This window comes from Bufo bufo, chromosome 4 (assembly GCF_905171765.1).
Source record: "Bufo bufo chromosome 4, aBufBuf1.1, whole genome shotgun sequence".
NCBI lineage: Eukaryota > Metazoa > Chordata > Amphibia > Anura > Bufonidae > Bufo > Bufo bufo.
In genome coordinates this window covers 410,085,023-410,106,745 of record NC_053392.1, presented here as the reverse complement: position 1 = coordinate 410,106,745, position 21,723 = coordinate 410,085,023, and the positions used below count along the sequence as shown (strand labels likewise).

Below are 21,723 nucleotides of genomic sequence, written 5' to 3'. Positions count from 1 at the left end.
CGCACAACAGTCTGTGAGTTGGCAATTGTAAGCGCTGCTGAAGCGTTGACAGACCGACGGAAGCTGTCGATGACTTGCGGAAATGGACACACATGCGGCGCACCTTCACTGGTAGCTCAGGAAAATTGGGGTAGGTTTTGAGAAACCGCTGGACCACTAAGTTGAAGACGTGGGCTAGGCATGGGATATGTGTGAGCTTGCCGAGCTCCAAAGCCGCCACCAAGTTACGGCCATTATCCGACACAACCATGCCTGGTTCTAGGTTGAGTGGTGAGAGCCACATCTCAGTCTGGTCTCTTATCCCCTGCCACAGCTCTGCGGTGGTGCGCTGTTTGTCACCTAAGCAGATCAACTTAAGCCTGACCTGTTGACGCTTCCCCACTGCAGTGCTACACTGCTTCCAGCTACTGACTGATGGCTGACTGAAACTGCAAGAGGATAATTCTGAGGTGGAACTGAAGGAGAAGGCAGAGGAGGAGAAGTGGGGGTTGGAGCCACTAACGTAGGTGGTAGCAGAAACCCTGATGGAATTAGGTTTGTAAAGATAGACCAGGCACTCGATATATGTTACCAACAAACGAGATATTTATTATAAAATCAGTTATCTAAAATAGCATAAAATAACAGTATACAGTATCAGCATATAAAAGTATCACTAAAATATCAGTAGTAGCAATCAAACGTATATAATATCAGAATAGCAGCAGTAAATGGCAAGTAGCAGCAGTTAGCAGCAGTAAATATATCAAAAGGCAATGGTATATATCAAAAGGCAATGATATATATATATATAAGTCCGTCCACATAAACCACAGATATAGAACGTATATTTCTCTTTGACTGCAGCAGAGGATATGGCGCTAATTAGGGGCCAGATGTAAAAAAAAATCTTTTCTCAGAATAACTTTCCCACATTCCGGGTCAAGGTATCTTATAACTTTTACAGTTCCACTCCTGGCTAGTTTTATTTGTGCATATATAGATCGCCAGTCTTTGCAATATCACGGAGAGAGAAAGAGGTACAATGCGGTAAGCAAGGTGGCGTCCCACCTAGTTGTATTTACTCATTCAGTGTTACCTTACTCTTATTCCTCTCCCGTTTCTGAATGTCGACTCGGCGTGGATATCAGCTGACTCTGTGTCCAGTGTCGTCAGCAGGTTTTGCGCTTGGTGAAGTTTAAATATCGCCAGGGTTTTTCGTTCCAGAAGCTTAAATTAGATTCAGAGGGGACTCTCTGCCAGCATGCCGGTGCAAGGTGTCACCCATACGCGTTTCAGGGACGTGGCCACTGAGGAAGGGGCCACGTCCCCGAAACGGTATGGGTTACACCTTGCACCGGCATGTTGGCAGAGAGTACCCTCTGAATCTAATTTAAGCTTCTGGAACGAAAAACCCTGGCGAAGTTTTCCGCGCGGTTGCAATGCATGACGTGAACGCATTGCACCCGCACTGAATCCTGACCCATTCATTTCAATGGGTCTGTGTTGTTTTTCACGCATCACTTGTGCGTTGCATGAAAATTGCAGCATGTTCTATATTCTGTGTTTTTTCACACAGCCCTGGCCCCATAGACGTGAAGGGGGCTGCGTGAAAAAGCATTGCATCCGCAAGCAAGTATGGGTGTGGTGCGTTTTTCACTGATGGTTGCTAAGAGATGTTGTTTGTAAACCTTCAGTTTTATGAAAAACGCATCAAAACGCATTGCACTCGCGTGGAAAAAACTGAACAACTGAACCCAATCGCATACAAAACTAAGGCCCCTTTCACACGGGCGAGTATTCCGCGCGGATGCGATGCGTGAGTTGAACGCATTGCACCCGCACTGAATCCTGACCCATTCATTTCTATGGGGCTGTGCACACGAGCTGTGATTTTCACGCATCACTTGTGCGTTGCGTGAAAATCACAGTATGCTCCTCTTTGTGCGTTTTTCACGTAACGCAGGCCCCATAGAAGTGAATGGGGCTGCGTGAAAATCGCAAGCATCCGCAAGCAAGTGCGGATGCGGTGCGATTTTCACGCACGGTTGCTAGGAGACGATCGGGATGGAGACCCGATCATTATTATTTTCACTTATAACATGGTTATAAGGGAAAATAATAGCATTCTGAATACAGAATGCATAGTAAAACAGCGCTGGAGGGGTTAAAATAAATAAATAAATAATTTAACTCGCCTTAATCCACTTGATCGCACAGCCCGGCTTCTCTTCTGTCTTCTTTGCTGTGTGCAGGAAAAGAACCTGTGGTGACGTCACTCCGGTCATCACATGATCCATCACCATGGTAAAAGATCATGTGACGGACCATGTGATGACCGGAGTGACGTCACCACAGGTCCTTTTCCTGCACACAGCAAAGAAGAAGACAGAAGAGAAGCAGGGCTGCGTGAGCAAGTGGATTAAGGCGAGTTAAATTATTATTATTTTTTTAACCCCTCCAGCGCTATTTTACTATGCATTCTGTATTCAGAATGCTATTATTTTCCCTTATAACCATGTTATAAGGGAAAATAATACAATCTACAGAACACAGATCCCAAGGATTTGGGTACCAAACATGCCGATTTTTCTCAAACGAGTGCAAAACGCATTACAATATTTTGCACTCGTGCGGAAAAATCGCGCATGTTCCCGCAACGCACCCGCACATTTTCCCGCAACGCCCGTGTGAAAGAGGCCTTCGTTTTGTATGCGATTGGGTACAGTTGTTCAGTTTTTCCACGGCCGTGTGCATGAGGCCTAATGGGGAAAAAATTCCTTCCCGACTCCAAACAGGCAATCAGAATAACTCCCTGGATCAACAACCCATCTCTAGTAACTATAACATGTAATATTATTCATTCCAGAAATACATCCAGGCCCCTCTTGAACTCTTTTAGTGAACTTACCATCACCACCTCCTCAGGCAGAGAGTTCCATAGTAGAGAGAGAGAGAGCTCTAACTAATATCACGAGATGTCATGTGCATCATTCTGATGAATTTATTGCAATTTGAGTAAATATATATGCACACACACAGTATGTACACCTGCCTATCTTGGCTCTACCTATACAATGACCCTATCTCTCACCTACGCCCTCAGTGGGTCAGGGGAATCTAGCTTTTCACAGCCACCATAGTCTGACCATAACTGAGGCCTCTCTTCATTCCCCAGTAACGTTCCAATAGTCATACCTGGGATCTCCTCAGGCTTGGGGAATCGCTGTCCTGGAACACAGGTGTGGACTGGTAGGTCCCACTGCCACACCTACCTACGAGTCCAAAAAATCCAGTCCACAACAAAGTCTGAACAAACAGCTCAAGCCAACTACACTTTGCTGAATAAATAGAGCTTTCTGGTTTATCTCCCCAGCTAAGGACTCTGGGTGAAATATACACCCTTTCCAGATCTTTTCCACACACATCGGGCCACATTTACTATAGTGTATGCACCTGTTTTCATGTTTTTTTAAGTCTCATTTATCAACTGATTTTGGAGGCATTTGCACCCGTTGCTCCTATTTCGATTTTTAAGACTAAATGGTATATTAGACTGTCAGATTTTGTGCCCAATGATCGGTAATGAATGTTCCTATAAACACTGAAACATACTGATCATCTGGCAGTCTAAGGCTCTTTCACATGAGCGGATCCCTTGCGGGAATCACGATCCATATAAGAGAAGGATTGTGCGATCTGGACTACAAAAGCACATGGCATTATCATTATTAATAATGCTGTGAGCCTCTGCCTGACCTTTCTATAACAGAATCAGGCCTCTTGCACACGACCGCAGTGCTCCCGTGGCCGTATTGCAGCCCGCATACGGCGGGTCCGCAATACACGGGGCACCGGCCGTGTGCATTCTGCATCACGGATGCGGACCCATTCACTTAAATGAGTCCGCAAATCTGGAGATGCGGTGTGGAATGGAAGCACTACAGAGTGCTTCTGTGGTGTTCCGTTCCACAAAAAAATAGAATGGACGGATCGTGGACCCCATTCAAGTGAATGGGTCTGCAATCCGCATGCGGCTGCCCCGCGGTCGCTGCCCATCCGTGTCGTGTGCAAGAGGCCTCACAGTGACAGCTTTATGTCAGTATGATTCCGTTACAGAAGGATCAGGCAGAGGCTCACAGCATTTTGATTCCTGATAATGCCATGTGCTTCTGTAGTCCAGACCGCACGATCCCTCTCTCACACTGAGCGTGATTCCCGCAAAGGACACGCTCGTGTAAAAGAGCCCTAATACTGCCCTTGTTCATCAGGCAGTCCATATTTTTAGCATGCTGAAAGATCTGGATTTGCGATCGGAAAATCCACTGTCCTGCATAAGGATGACCAATGGCATAGCGATAGTTTCTCCCCATATTGTGGAGGACATTGCTGTATGTAATATGAGTCCTCTGCTAGATATCTGCCGTTTGCCGGGAGGGAACGCTTCCTTCCTAAGGCTGCTTTCACACGGGCGTCATGTTTTTGGCCCGGATAAGATGCGGGTGCGTCGCGGGAAAATGTGCGATTTTTCAGTGCGAGTGCAAAACATATTAATGCATTTTGCATGTGCGTGAGAAAAATCGGCATGTTTGGTAACCAAACCCGAACTTCTTCCCAGAAGTTCGGGTTTGGGTTAGGTGTAGATTGTATTGTATGTTGTGGTGACGTCACTGAGCTCATCACATGGTCCATCACATGATCCAGCACCATGGTAATTTATCGTGTGCTGGACCATGTGATGAGCGCAGTGACGACACCACAGGTCCTTTTCCTCACAGATGAAGGCAGAAGAGAAGCCGGGCTGCGCGAACAAGTGGATTAAGGTGAGTTAAATTATTTATTTATTTTTTAACCCCTCCAGCCCTATTGTACTAAGCATTCTGTATTAAGAATGCTATTATTTTCCCTTATAACCATGTTATAAGGGAAAATAATAATGATCGGGTCCCTATCCCGATTGTCTCCTAGCAACCGTGCGTGAAAATCGCACCGCATCCGCACTTGCTTGCGATTTTCACGCAGCCCCATTCACTTTTATGGGGCCTGCGTTGCGCGAAAAACGCACAAAATAAAGCATGCTGTGACTTTCACGCAACGCACAAGTGATGCGTGAAAATCACCGCTCATGTGCACAGCCTCATAGAAATGAATGGGTCAGGATTCAGTGCGGGTGCAATGCGTTCACCTCACACATTGCACCCACACGGAAAACTCACCCGTGTGAAAGGGGCCTAACAATCCCTAGCAACATCTGGGTGTCAAATATACCCTTAAGGGCTGTATCACACCAACAGATTATCTGACAGATATCTGACCAATGATTGGTCAGATGGCCTCTTACACACACAGATCTTTGGTTATTAACACCAACTATTGATTTGATTGGAGCCCTAATTCATAAGTTTTCCAACTTTTGAGACTTTTTTCCAACCTATTTATGTAGGTGCGCCTGAATTAGGAGCGTAAACAGTCTTATTTGTACTCCACTCCTGACCAGGCTTATTTTTCTGGTAGCTTATGCAAATTTGTACATTGAAAGAGATAGAGATGCATTGAAGCTCCTGCCCTCACCATAGAAAGTCATTTACAGCTTCCAGCATCTATTCCTGTCCGTTTCTTGCTTCATATGTACTGGTTATCTGCTTATTTTTTCTTTGGGCCCCTTTTACACGGGCGAGTATTCCGCGCGGATGCGATGCGCTGAATACCGACCCATTCATTTCTATGGGGCTGTTCACATGAGCAGTGATTTTCACGCATCACTTGTGCATTGCGTGAAAATCGCAGCATGCTCTATATTCTGCGTTTTTCACGCAACGCAGGCCCCATAGAAGTAAATGGGGTTGCGTGAAAATCGCAAGCATCCGCAAGCTAGTGTGGATGCAGTGCGATTTTCACGCATGGTTGCTAGTAGACGATCGGGATGGAGACCCAATCATTATTATTTTCCCTTATAACATGGTTATAAGGGAAAATAATAGCATTCTGAATACAGAATGCATAGTAAAATAGCGCTGGAGGGGTTAAAAATACAAAAAAATAATTTAACCTTAATTCACTTGCTCGCGCAGCCCGGCATCTCCTTCTGTCTCCTTTGCTGAACAGGACCTGTGGTGACGTCACTCCGGTCATCACATGATCCATCACATGATCTTTTACCATGGTGATGGATCATGTGATGACCGGAGTGACGTCACCACAGGTCCTGTTCAGCAAAGGAGACAGAAGGAGATGCTGGGCTGCGCGATCAAGTGGACTAAGGTGAGTTAAATTATTATTATTATTTTTTTAACCCCTCCAGCGCTATTTTACTATGCATTCTGTATTCAGAATGCTATTTTTTTTCCCTTATAACCATGTTCTAAGGGAAAAAAATCTACAGAACACCGAACACCGATCCCAAGCCCAAACTTCTGTGAAGAAGTTCGGGTTTGGGTACCAAACATGCGTGATTTTTCTCACGCGAGTGCAAAACGCATTACAATGTTTTAAACTCGCGCGGAAAAATCGCGGGTGTTCCCGTAACGCACCCGCACATTTTCCCGCAACGCCCGTCTGAAAGAGGCCTTAAACTTTGCTTTTTATTATTCTGGGATTACTTTTCTTGGCTTTGGAACCAATTATCAGTTTTCTATAGAGTAATGGACTCAAGTTACAATGGATTCAACATACAATGGTCATCTTGTAACCAATTAATATAGTAACTTAGGGTACTTTCACACTAGCGTTATTCTTTTCCGGCATAGAGTTCCGTCAAAAGGGCTCTATGCCGGAAAAGAACTGATCAGGCATATCCCAATGCAGGGCTCCAGACAAAAAAAAATCTCAAGGAGCCATTGGCTCCTAATCTGAAAAATTTAGGAGCCAAATGAATTTTTTAGTCGCCAAATGTAAAATACATATAATTATAATAAAAAATAAAAGACTTGTCTGGCTACAGTGCGGGGAAAGCGGACTGGGGTGACGTTACGCAGTCCGGCATGCTGCCCAGGTGTGGCATGGCACAGTAGGGCCCATCCCTTGCGGCTCTTCAGCGTACGGGGCCCCAGTGAACACTGAACAGACGCGTCCACTCTGTGGTTCACCTGAACCCCTACTACTTTGGTGTAAGAGCGGCTCAGCCCCAGCTCCGGCCCCAGCTGGCTGAGCAAGGCCTACAGCTGAGCCCATATCCGGTAGTTATCCAGGCAGTTAAAGAGAAGTGCAGACTTCATGGGGCCCTTGTAGGGAGGCTTCCAGTAGGGCCCCTTGGGTTTGTAGTAGGGGGGCTGTAGCCGGTAAGTGGGCCCATAGTTTGGGAAGGGCGGGTGCATGATCAGAGTCCTGCAAGGAGCAGGTGGGCTGCGCGGCTGCCCCTTATATCAGCCTAAGGTTACTTTAACGACCGGCAGCCTTAACACCTTCACTGCCAGCCACACCTGAGCCTCCCCAGCGTGGTGGCATCTCCGCATCGTAGGCTGTACAAATGGCAGAGTGCTCCCTCATACCTCTGCACGTGCGCCAACTGATGGAACTGGTCACAATCACACTTATCAGGCTCACACCAGAAAAGGTTCCCCCCCCCACTTTAGCATAAAATAGGAGATGTGCAGAGAAAGTTAGGTAGGTAGGTAGGTGGGGGGAATACTGGGCAGCAGCAGCCATTAGCAAGTGGTGAGGTGATCATCAGTCATCTCACCACTTGCTAATGTTAAGTATGTAAAGGGTTAATAGGAGCCCCGCGCTGGTCAAGACACTAAAAAGCCAGTGAACCATATCTCTTTCAAAAGTCTTAGGAGGAGGAGATAACCTCTCCTCCTACTAAGCACGGACTATTGAAAGAGATATGGTTCACTGGCTTTTTAGTGTCTTGACCAGCGGCTCCTATTAACCCTTTTATTCCCTTATTAAGAATGTTTGTGAGCCCAGGCAGGGAGCACCAGCAGCGGCCCCCTGAGTGTTATCAGGGTTGTAAAGACGATAAGGATTAGCCTTTATCAGCGGCAGCGCAGGGGTGACTGTGACAGTCTGTGGATTGTTAAGTATCCCTTCTCAAGCTAACCTCTGTTCTATGGAGCGGCTCCCTGTCTTCATGACTCTAAAGCTGCTGCTGTGTTCAGCGCGGGAGAATGGGGGTGTGAGAGGAGCATCCAATGGTACAGCAGCACACTGATACTGACCAATCAGCAGCCTCCTCTTTAATAACAGAGCTCTATACTGTGCGGAGCTCTGTTATTGGATTGCCGCCTGCTGGATGAAATCCCGTAAAGCGGCAGAGCAGCGGAGGCTCTAGGCGCAAATGGCGACAAGACTACAAAGTCTTGTCGCCATTTTGCAATTCTAAGTCGCATTGGCGACCATTTTGGTCGCCATCTGGAGCCCTGCAATGCATTCTGAATGGATAGAAATCCGTTCAGTTTGCATCAGTATGCCTTCCGTTCAGTCTCTGTCAGGCATTTTGGCTAGACATAATACCGCAGCATGCTGCGGTATTATGTCCTTCCAAAATGCCTGATCAGTCGCCGGAGGGCATTAATTCCCATTGACTTGGATTAGTGCCGGATCCGGCATTGCAAAACAACTGAAGGACGGATCCGTGCATGCGCAGACCGGGAAAACTGTGAAAAAGACTGCAAGACTGGTCCGTCCATCCGCATGACAATCGGAGAGACGGATCCGTTCTTGCAATGCATTTGTAGACGGATCCGCACCCGGATCCGTCTACAAATGCTGTCAGTTGTCACACTGATCGGCAGATCCGTCAGGCAGCTCCGACGACGGAACTGCCTGCCGGATCACACTAACACTAGTGTGAAAATAGCCTTAAGGGACCACTGTGTATATATAAATGTGTATATGTATTACACACCTCAGACAGAAAACAATCTCAACTGGAAACCTTCTGCAGAACAGGTTGCTGAGCCGCTAAATGTGTTTGTTTAGGCCTTACTCACACAGTGTTTGATCAGTGATTTCCGGCAGTGATTGTGAACCAAAACTAGGAGTGAAGCCTCCACAGAGATAAGGTATAAGGGCTCACGCACACAAGCTTGTGTTCCCCGTGCCAGTATTGCACCGCAAACATGGGGTCTGCAATAAACAGGCATCGGTTGTGTGGACTCCATATCACAGACACGGACCCATTCCAGTCAATAGGTTCGCATGCGCAAACGGAGTGCACTGTGCCTGTGCATTGCGGACCACAATTTGTGGGCCACAGCACGGGCACAGGACTGTTGTGTGAATAAGGCCTTTTGTTCTGCAGCCAATACGTTTTTGCGGATTGGATGCGGACCCATTAATTTCAATGCGGCCACAAAAGAAGCAGACAGCTCACCATGTGCTGTCCACATCCATAGTTCCGTTACACAGTCCCATAAAAAAGGTTGAACATGTCCTATTCTCGTCTGTTTTGTGAACAAGAAGAATAGGCAATATTACAATGGGTCCGCAAAAAAAGGATGCACATGTACATCATCTGTATTTTTTACGGATCAGCGTTTTGCCGACTGCAAAATACATACGGTCGTGTGAATGCACCATAAATTACATTTTTCCCCAGCGGCACACAGATTCCAGGAAACATAACATACAAGTAATGAATTGTAGGTGTGATTGGTAAAGTGCTTTCACATTCAGGCAACCTGTCACGAGATTTAGGGCAAGGGCACCGAACCACTGGCATGTTTTCATACTGCTGGGTTTCCACATTCTTAAACCTCTCAAAACTGTCCACTTTATCATGTATCTAAAAGTGATGTACTGGTCTTGGCTTCACCTGTGCAGGCAACAGGTGCCACTGCTCTTTTCTCCAGTAATGAAGGGACCCCGGACATTATGGAGGGGGACATATGGCCATACTGGCATTTGCCTTATGGCTGTATGCAGACATCCCAACCTGCAAAAACTCATTTCAGGGAGGTGCACTTCTCATTTCAGGGAGGTTTTCTTTTTTTTTCTTTCACAAACTTTTTATTACATTTTCCAAACATATGCAGTATCTGCACACTTTGCTCTATGGTGTGGAGGACTGGGCTCATTACCCTGCCCCAAATTATCCTATTTATGTATATGATTAAAGGGATTCTGTCACCACCTATAAGCCCTGTGAGCTAAACATATGCTCATGTCCAGGCAGCATTCTGATTTCTAAGGTGGCCTTATAAAAGCTATTTGTGGCTTTATTCTGTGGAAAAACTGGTTTTACTAACCTGTCAATCATTGAATTAAGGTGCCCAAGCAGGGGAGGTCTGTGGATGCATGGTGCCCGGCCGCACACATCGTCGTTCGTGCCCAGCGCCGCCTTCTACTCCTCAGTGCCGCCTTTCCCTCCCCCTTCTCCCGCTTTGAGATCCCGCGCGTGCGCACAGGCTCAGCCTGATGCGGCGTTGCGGACTGCTGGCATCGGCTTCTTCTTGCACTGTGCGCACGCGCCAAGAAGGGGACACTGCTACAGGTTGCCAGAAAGGTTTACTGCGAGTAAACTAGAGATGGGAAGTTCGGATCTTTCACATGAATCGGTTCATTTGAATCAGTTCATTCAAATGAACCGATTCATGAATCGAATCTTCGGTTCATTCGCTGAACTGACGAGAAGCAAGTGAACTGAAGCTTAGGTTGCGCAATGCGCATGCGCGGATGCTTCCATTCACTTGCTGACTCTTGGTCTGAGTCAGGAAGTTTATTCTTTAAAATCTTGTGTGTAATTATCTACCCCACTGTAGGAAAAAAACAAGCATCCAGGGGGTGTGAATTTAACACTGGGGTAAATAATATAATTAAAATGGAGGGTTAAATGTGTAAATGTATTTCAAAAAAATACATCTCTCTCAATAGTTATATAGCTACTGAATGAGGCAGAAGAAGGGATGCCTTTAACATATATATCTCCTTGAGAAGCCAATTTGACCCTAAAGGGTTAATTCAACCTGTCATCTAAACTCTGTCCTGTCACTTCTCTTATCTCTCTGCTCTGCTATCAGTAAACCTTTCCGGGATATATTGTATCACATGCGGGTGTCAGGGAGCCACTATCTAATAGCAGGAGACTCCCTGAACCTCCGGGAGACTTGAGATCCCTGTGTATGCCCTGTGGGATTGTCTGCCCGGTGACAAGATGGTTATTCTGGGAGGCAGTTTTGGAGGGAAAAGGGTTTCCCGCTCTTGTGGGATCACTGGGCAGAGGAATATTTCTGCCCAGTAAGTGTCCTGCAATTGGTTGGAATTTTAGCCTATGTTGTCCCAGGGTGTCGGGGAAGGTTAGCGGAGCCCTGGAGACGACATCTGATTGGCTTATTGGAATGTCTGGGGGGCTATAATTGTCAGTGCTCCTCAGGCTGGGCTTGTCTTTGAATTGAACCTGCCTGTGGAGCCGGATTCTTCGTGCCCCCTCCCGCTCTTATGTATGGTAAGTAGTTGGGGCCATGGCCTGATGTTGGGTGAAGTAATGATAGTCGTCCCGTGATGGGATGGACTCTGATAGATATATATATATATATATATATATATATATATATATTTATGGTATTGGAGTCTGAGTTTATGACTAGGCTCTTAAAAGTTTAAGTTAAGTTATTTGTTTAATAAATCAGGCCTTGGCCGTTTACCTCCACTCTCTAGTCAAGTGTATTTTTTGTTATTTGATGGTATGCATGTTTAAGGCCTCTTTCACACGGGCGTTGCGGGAAAATGTGCGGGTGCGTTACAGGAACACCCGCGATTTTTCCGCGCGAGTGCAAAACATTGTAATGCGTTTTGCACGCGCGTGAGAAAAATCGCGCATGTTTGGTACCCAAACCCGAACTTCTTCACAGAAGTTCAGGCTTGGGATCGGGATTGTATTATTTCCCCTTATAACATGGTTATAAGGGAAAATAATAGCATTCTGAATACAGAATGCATAGTAAAACAGCGCTGGAGGGGTTAAAAAAATAAATAAAAATAATTTAACTCACCTTAGTCCACTTGATCGCGGCCCGGCATCTCCTTCTGTCTCCTTTGCTGAACAGGACCTGTGGTGAGCATTAATTACAGGAACAGGACCTTTGATGACGTCACTCCGGTCATCACATGATCCATCATGCAGAATACTCGCCCGTGTGAAAGGGGCCTAATAGTTTTGCAGGTTGGGCATAATATGCCATGTACATTCAGCAGACCAGCTTTTCACAGCGGTCTTTTCTGGCCCCTGCACTGCTGGAGGATGCACCTAACTGATGACTAGGCCTGCGCCTCATCCTAAATTAGTGTATCCTCTAGCAGTCAGACATTTGTTATGTGACACAAAAATATGGACGACTATTTTAGGGTACTTTCACACTTGCGGCAGGACGGATCCGACAGGCTGTTCACCATGTCGGATCCGTCCTGCGGCTGTTTCGCCGTGCCCCCGGGCCGCCGCTCCGTCCCCATTGACTATAATGGGGACGGGGGCGGAGCTCCGGCGCAGCACGGCGGTGCACGGCTTAAGGCCGCCGGACTAAAATTACTGCATGTCAGGTTTTTTAGTCCGGCGGCTTTCTCCGTGCACCGCCGTGCTGCGCCGGAGCTCCGCCCCCATCCCCATTATAGTCAATGGGGACGGAGCGGGGGCACGGCGAACAGCCGCAGGACGGATCCGACATGGTGAACAGCATGTTGGATCCGTCCTGCCACAAGTGTGAAACTAGCCTAACAGCTGCTATGTGGCTATGAAAATAGAGCCAAGTCACAGACGAGTCGCGCACAACTTACATTAAAGCCTATGGAGTAAAAGTCATGCCACTTGCGACATAAAATCCAGCATGTCTGGATTTTTTGCGACTGTCGAGTCACAGCATGTCAAGTGTCAAATTGCGACACAATTGACAATCATTACGTGAAATGTTGCGTGACGCGTGACGCTGTGTAGCGGGCATTAAATAGTTGCTAAATTAACCCCAAAGTGGCGTATTTGATTCAACTGTCAGTGTTTTGCCTAGTATTTAAAGTTGCACAGCAGTTGATGAATTGGGCTAGGCGTATTGTTATTAAACATGTGGTGGTTCAGTTAGGTTCATATTCACTTAGACTGGTTTTATTTATTTGCACATGAAAAATAGTCACATCTGTATGGAGAAAGGGCACACGTCTTCCTGAAAGTGCGACTTTTAATGCAAAAAAATTTGCTCTTAACCACTCAAAACTTTTGAATAAATATAAGCCATTTTTGGTGTTGAGATAAATTAGAATGTTTTTGCGGCTTTTTTCGGAAGCATTTCAGTCTATGGGGCTATTTTAAAGGGTTTCTGTCACCTGTAAAATGGTTATTAAGCTGGCTGACATTAGTGATGTACTAATGTCAGCTGAACATAACTATATTAGTGCCATCTCACTGCCTGCCGCCGTTATTGCGAAAAAGGAACTTTTGTAATATGCTAATGAGCCTCTAGGAGTAGGGGGGAGGGGGGTGTTGAACCTGCTCCTAGAGGCTCCGTTCTCCCACCTCTTTTCACGCCCTTCTTCTCTTGATTGACAGGGCCAGGGCAGCGCTGCTCTCCTCCTGCCGGCTGTGTCTACTGAGAAAATCTCACCCTGTTCAGTATTCAGCGCAGGCGCAGTGTGGGAAAGATGTTCTCCGACAGCTGGCTTCCTCACTGTGACGTATTCAGCGCAGGCGCAGTGAGGAAGCCAGCAGCCGCCGAGCGTCCTTCCCTCAGGCAGTGAGATGGCACTAATATAGTTATGTTCAGCTGACAGCACATCGCTAATACTTGTGATAGAAAGACCAGCACTCCGTAATTCCAATAATGAAAAAGGATTTCTTTATTCGTCACCCATATGGGTGACGAATAAAGAAATCCTTTTTCATTATTGGAATTACGGAGTGCTGGTCTTTCTATCACAAGCAGGGCCAGACTGGCCATAGGGCAGACCGGGCATTTGCCCGGTGGGCCGGGCCGAACACAATCAGCCGGGCCGCCAGCTGAGTTTTTTTATTATTTTTATTAATGTGGCAGCAGCCGGGCAGGAGTGGAGATGAGCACTTCCATTGTGGAAGCGCTCATCTCCATATTCATCTGTATCGCCGTCCTCAGGACAGCGATACAGATGAATGGAGCAGGGGAGAGGCGTCTCCCTTGCCCATTCCTCTGATAGGCTACAGGCACTAGGCCTGTAGCCTATCAGAGGCCGATGCAGGCGGAGTGATGACGTCATCGCGTGCGCCGCCCGAGCCGTACAGCGCGGGACACAGGCTTGAAGAGGCCTGCATCGCATCGCTGACAGCAGCATGGAGGTAAATATATGAGTTTATTGTTTTTATTATTAAATTTTATACTATACTGTGGCAAGAAGGGGGGTGGGGGCCCTATATACTGGCACAATATAGGGGGATGGAGAAGAGGGGAAGCACTATGGGGCCATATATACTGGCACAATATGGGGGGGCACTATGGGGCCCTATATACTGGCAGAAGAGGGGAAGCACTATGGGGCCCTATATACTGGCACAATATGGGGGGTCGGCACTATGGAGAACAGGGGAAGCACTATGGGGCCATATATACTGGCACAATATGGGGGTCCCTATATACTGGCACAACATGGGGGGGCACTATGGAGAAGACGGGAAGCACTATGGGGCCCTATATACTGGCACAATATGGGGGGGCACTATGGGGCCCTATATATTGGCACAATATAGGGGGGACACTATGCAGAACTGGCACAATATGGGGGGGTCGGCACTATGGAGAAGAGGGGAAGCACTATAGGGCCATATATACTGGCACAATATGGGGGGCCTATATACTGGCACAATACGGGGGCACTATGGAGAAGAGGGGAAGCACTATGGGGGCCCTATATACTGGCACATTATGGGGGGGCACTATGGAGAAGAGGGGAAGGAGCACTATGGGGGCATCTACTGGGGGCCCTATATACTGGCACGCATTATAGGTGGGCACTATGGAGAAGTGGGGCACAAGAGCACTATGAGGGCATTATATAGGGGCATTTAATACTGGCACCCATTTTGATGCCACTATGGGGAAGGGAGGAAAGGAGCATTATGGGGGTATCTATGTTGGGCAGTCTATAGGGGCATTTTATAGTGCCACATTATGGAGGGCACTATGGAGACGGGGGAGGAGCACTATGGGGGCATCTTCTGGGGGGACTATATAGGAGTATTTTATACTGGCACAAATTATAAGGTCACTATGGGCACCTAAGCTCAACTGGTGGCACTAAGTGTTTTTTGTAGTGGCACACAGTACGGGTCATTGGAACACATGAGGGCACTCTGGGGACATTGGCTCTACTGGGGGCACTAAGAGGAGGTATTTCTTTTCTTACTGCCACACAACGGGGCATTTTTTGGACTGGTGCACATTATAAGGGGGGGGGGGGGGTTCTACTGTAACACATTATGAAGAGAATTATTACTATCGGGGCATTATGGTGGGCTTTATTACAACTGGGGGACTATGGGAGCATTATTACTTGTGGGACACAATTACTGTTGGGGGCACTGTAGGAGCACTATTACTACTAAATGCACTCTGGCAAAGAAATAATTACTATTGTTGGGACTTTGGGAGCACCATTACTTTGGGGGCACCCTGGCACAGCATCAGCTTAGCACAGTTCTTTTTGCAGTATAGTTTTGGGGAGCACAGCTTCTCAGTATTGGGGGTGCATGATAGGATGTTAATTGAAGGATGATGGTAGGAAAAGTAGGAAACTAAGATGTCTGTCAAACTCTGCAGAGACGTGAGATGCCTGAAAGAAATTATCACGGTGGTCTGGTCTGAATGGAGAAGATGAAGAAAAAGAACATCTACATCAGAGGAGACGTCAATGGATATAAGAGGTATGGGGCGCTGTATTAGGCTACTTTCACATCTGCGTTAGTGATCCTGGCAGGCTGTTCCAGCTGAGAATTCACTGGATCCGGCACTGCTGGATGCAGACAGAATGCTCGCCAGCGCCATTAACTATAATGGGGTACGGCAGAGATCCAGCGACAATCTGGGAAAAATGCAGAGAATCAGCGGGACATAAACCGCTGCATGCTGTGCTTTGTGTCCAGTCGATTCATTGCATTTTCTGCCGGATTAGGTGGCCGGATCGTACTAAGACCCCTAATGTCACCTGGGGACCCCCAAAGAAGCTTGTGTGTTGGCTGAAGCCTTCCTATCTTACTGGTGGCTGGCCCTGCCTCTCAATTGTGCTTCCGGTTTTGGCTCTGCCCCTAGACTGGAAGGAGGTGGGGCCTGTTGGGGGTCATGTGATTGGGCTGCTCAGTCAAAAATGCCCGGGCCTATTTTTTGTCCCAGTCCGGCCCTGATCACAAGTATCTGGGGATTCAACCTATTGACCGTGCACCTGGACCCTGAAGGAAGCACAGTGCCGCCCATTTGTTCTTAATCAGCACATCGCTAATGTCAGCCAGCTTAACCACCTCAGCCCCCTTAGCTTAAACACCCTTAATGACCAGGCCACTTTTTACACTTCTGACCTACACTACTTTGACCGTTTATTGCTCGGTCATGCAACTTACCACCCAAATGAATTTTACCTCCTTTTCTTCTCACTAATATAGCTTTCATTTGGTGGTATTTCATTGCTGCTGACATTTTTACTTTTTTTTGTTATTAATCGAAATTTAACGTTTTTTTTGCAAAAAAATGACATTTTTCACTTTCAGTTGTAAAATTTTGCAAAAAAAAACGACATCCATATATAAATTTTTCTCTAAATTTATTGTTCTACATGTCTTTGATAAAAAAAAAATGTTTGGGTAAAAAAAAATGGTTTGGGTAAAAGTTATAGCGTTTACAAACTATGGTACAAAAATGTGAATTTCTGCTTTTTGAAGCAGCTCTGACTTTCTGAGCACCTGTCATGTTTCCTGAGGTTCTACAATGGCCAGACAGTACAAACACCCCACAAATGACCCCATTTCGGAAAGTAGACACCCTAAGGTATTCGCTGATGGGCATAGTGAGTTCATAGAACTTTTTATTTTTTGTCACAAGTTAGCGGAAAATGATGATTTTTTTTTTTTTTTTTCTTACGTCTCATATTCCACTAACTTGTGACAAAAAATAAAAACTTCCATGAACTCACTATGCCCATCGCGAAATACCTTGGGGTGTCTTCTTTCCAAAATGGGGTCACTTGTGGGGTAGTTATACTGCCCTGGCATTTTAGGGCCCCAAATGCGTGCGAAGTAGTTTGAAATCAAAATCTGTAAAAAATGGCCGGTGAAATCCGAAAGGTGCTCTTTGGAATGTGGGCCCCTTTGCCCACCTAGGCTGCAAAAAAGTGTCACACATGTGGTATCGCCGTACTCAGGAGAAGTTGGGCAATGTGTTTTGGGGTGTCATTTTACATATACCCATGCTGGGTGAGAGAAATATCTTGGCAAAAGACAACTTTTCCCATTTTTTTTATACAAAGTTGGCATTTGACCAAGATATTTCTCTCACCCAGCATGGGTATATGTAAAATGACACCCCAAAACACATTGCCCAACTTCTCCTGAGTACGGCGATACCACATGTGTGACACTTTTTTGCAGCCTAGGTGGGCAAAGGGGCCCACATTCCAAAGAGCACCTTTAGGATTTCACCGGCCATTTTTTACAGATTTTGATTTCAAACCACTTCTCACGTGGTCGGGCCCCTAAAATGCCAGGGCAGTATAACTACCCCACAAGTGACCCCATTTTGGAAAAAAGACACCCCAAGGTATTTCGTGATGGGCATAGTGAGTTCATGGAAGTTTTTATTTTTTGTCACAAGTTAGTGGAATATGAGACTTTGTAAGAAAAAATAAAAATCATAATTTTCCGCTAACTTGTGACAAAAAATAATAATTTCTAGGAACTCGCCATGCCCCTCACGGAATACCTTGGGGTGTCTTCTTTCCAAAATGGGGTCACTTGTGGGGTAGTTATACTGCCCTGGCATTCTAGGGGCCCAAATGTGTGGTAAGTAGGTAAATGACCTGTGAAATCCGAAAGGTGCTCTTTGGAATGTGGGCCCCTTTGCCCACCTAGGCTGCAAAAAAGTGTCACACATGTGGTATCGTCGTATTCAGGAGAAGTTGGGCAATGTGTTTTAGGGTGTCTTTTTACATATACTCATGCTGGGTGAGAGAAATATCTCGGCAAAAGACAACTTTTCCCATTTTTTATACAAAGTTGGCATTTGACCAAGATATTTATCTCACCCAGCATAGGTATATGTAAAATGACACCCCAAAACACATTGCCCAACTTCTCCTGAGTACGGCGATACCAGATGTGTGACACTTTTTTGCAGCCTAGATGCGCAAAGGGGCCCACATTCCTTTTATGAGGGCATTTTTAGACATTTGGATCCCAGACTTCTTCTCACGCTTTAGGGCCCCTAAAATGCCAGGGCAGTATAAATACCCCACATGTGACCCCATTTTGAAAAGAAGACACCCCAAGGTATTCAATGAGGGGCATGGCGAGTTCATAGAATTTTTATTTTTTTTGGCACAAGTTAGCGGAAATTGATTTTTTATTTTTTTTTCTCACAAAGTCTCCCTTTCCGCTAACTTGGGACAAAAATTTCAATCTTTCATGGACTCAATATGCCCCTCACGGAATACCTTGGGGTGTCTTCTTTCCGAAATGGGGTCACATGTGGGGTATTTATACTGCCCTGACATTCTAGGGGCCCTAAAGCGTGAGAAGAAGTCTGGAATATAAATGTCTAAAAAATTTTACGCATTTGGATTCCGTGAGGGGTATGGTGACTTCATGTGAGATTTTATTTTTTGACACAATTTAGTGGAATATGAGACTTTGTAAGAAAAAAAAAAAATATTTCCGCGAACTTGGGCCAAAAAAATGTCTGAATGGAGCCCTACAGGGGGGTGATCAATGACAGGCGGGTGACCAGGGAGTCTATATGGGGTGATCACCCCCCTGTCATTGATCACCCCCCCTATAAGGCTCCATTCAGATGTCCGTATGTGTTTTGCGGATCCGATCCATGTATCCGTGGATCCGTAAAAAACATACGGACATCTGAATGCAGCCTTACAGGGGGGTAATCAGGGAGTCTATATGGGGTGATCACCCACCTGTAAGGCTCCATTCAGACGTCTGTATGTGTTTTGCGGATCCGATCCATGTATCAGTGGATCCGTAAAAATCATACGGACGTCTGAATGGAGCCTTACAGGGGAGTGATCAATGACAGGGGGGTGATCAGGGAGTCTATATGGGGTGATCACCTCCGTCATTGATCACTCCCTTGTAAGGCTCCATTCAGACGTCCGTATGTGTTTTGCGGATCCGATCCATCTATCAGTGGATCCGTAAAAATCATACGGACGTCTGATTGGAGCCTTACAGGGGGGTGATCAATGACAGGGGGGTGATCAATGACAGGGGGGTGATCAGGGAGTCTATATGGGGTGATCACCTCCGTCATTGATCACTCCCCTGTAAGGCTCCATTCAGACGTCCGTATGTGTTTTGCGGATCCGATCCATCTATCAGTGGATCCGTAAAAATCATACGGACGTCTGAATGGAGCCTTACAGGGGGGTGATCAATGAAAGGGGGGTGATCAGGGAGTCTATATGGGGTGATCACCTCCTTCATTGATCACTCCCCTGTAAGGCTCCATTCAGACGTCCGTATGTGTTTTGCGGATCCGATCCATCTATCAGTGGATCCGTAAAAATCATACGAATGTCTGAATGGAGCCTTACAGGGGGTTATCAATAAAAGGGGGGTGATCAGGGAGTCTATATGGGGTGATATGGGGTGAATAAGGGGTTAATAAGTGACGGGGGGGGGGTGTAGTGTAGTGTGGTGCTACATATTACTGAGCTACCTGTGTCCTCTGGTGGTCGATCCAAACAAAGGGGACCACCAGAGGACCAGGTAGCAGGTATATTAGACGCTGTTATCAAAACAGCGTCTAATATACCTGTTAGGGGTTAAACAAATCACATCTCCAGCCTGCCAGCGAATGATCGTCGCTGGCAGGCTGGAGATCCACTCGCTTACCTTCCGTTCCTGTGAACGCGCGCGCCTGTGTGCGCGCGTTCACAGGAAATCTCGCGTCTCGCGAGAGGACGCGCCGGCGCGTCCAGGAGGAATCTATCAACCACCTCTAGGACACGTCGCTGCGTTCGGCGGTCCGGAGGTGGTTAATACCCATTTTTCAGGTGACAGAAACCCTTTAAGCAGCCAGTGAGAAACTGCTGTTAATAAATTGTACATATCCTTTTTTTAGCCAAAATCAATGGGACCATTTTTAACAGCCACTTAGACAGCAGTGCACTCGTCTAACAGCCGTGAAAAATTGCCTTTCAGGGATTAAAAGAAAAATACTCACCTCATCCATTTGCATGCGCTAGGATGCAGAAGGACCTGATGCTCAAAGTGTTCAAGTTGAGGTGACTATGAGGTTTTTTTTAATCAAAAAAATGCTGCATATTATTAATGCTGGGGGGATATTATTACTGCTAGGAGCCACTATGGGGGACATAATTACTGCTGGGGTTAAGGTGGCCACTTAGGCCAGCCTCAAAAGATAGACTTTAAAACCCTGCCCCTGGCTCCGCTAAACCACAACCCCAATGGATTAGGCCACGCCCCTTCCACTCTGCAATCGACGGCAATTAAAAAAATCAAGGTAAAATCAACTTCGTATCAGCTGCGGGGGTGGGAGGGACGGTGACTTTCTTCCTGCAGCTCACAGATGTTGTCTGAGTGTGAGCTGTTCAAAAGGACATCCCTGCGCCCGATGGAGGACAGGGAGTCTGAAAGCTAGACTGTCCAGCCTAAAACTGGACGTCTGGCCATCCTAGCTGGAGTCCACTATGGGGGACATTATTACTGCTGGGAATAATCTTCTCTGGGCCCGTGATGCACTGTAACCTGACTGCGTTCAGCATCAGGGCATGGTGCGCACACTTCATCCTGGCACTATACGCAGCCAGGACACATGCAGCACGGCGCCAAGAGAAAGACCAGGGAGAGGTGAGTACTAGTAGTGCCACAGTCACCATAGGATGCAGAGACAGTTGCCCGTAATGGTGAAGAAGCAGGGGACCGTCCACTGTCCTTTTCACCATTCAGCTCAGCTGCTGGCACTCCCAGCAGGATGCCATCACACATCTCAGTGCTGGTCTGTATAAAGCGAGCGGTTACAGCATGTGTGCTCCTCGTGCACAGCCTGGCATAGCTACTGTGAAGGGGGCCCATTTGGGCGTAGCTACTGTGAAGGGGGCCCATCTGGGCGTAGCTACTGTGAAGGGGGCCCATCTGGGCATTACTACTGTGAGGTGGCACAAAAGGGGTTATAATTACTATAATTACTGGGTCAGTGTGACTATGTATGCTTTGGGCGGAGTTAAAGGCATGGCCTAGTATGAAAAAAATTGCCACGGCTCTCTTAGCCCACCGCCCATATTGTCCCTCCCAAAAGCTGGGAGGTATGTATGCATTGAGAAGGAATGGTTCATTCCCAGAAATTGCGCACTTTGTCTGCCTTTACACAGGGCAATTATCAGGAACCAGCATTCCCATTTGTTCCCAATAATGTCATACCTCCAACTTTTAAAAATTTCAGAGGGACAATGTGTGGCGATGCCTCTAACAAATCATAATTACTGGAGCCCCTATGGCAATTTTTTTCTTGCACTTCAATGTCCATATAAATGATGGCACATAAATCATCATCATAGATATTTTACGGTCCAAATAATGAAGTTCTGGTCTAATATACAGGCAAAAACCATACA

General features: G+C 46.6%; 1 protein-coding gene across 1 annotated transcript in view; it reads left to right on the top strand.

Moving 5' to 3' along the window:
- The window catches only part of SFT2D1 (SFT2 domain containing 1), a 97,452-nt gene that overhangs the window by 7,412 nt on the left and 68,317 nt on the right, over positions 1 to 21,723 (top strand). The window lies entirely within an intron of this gene.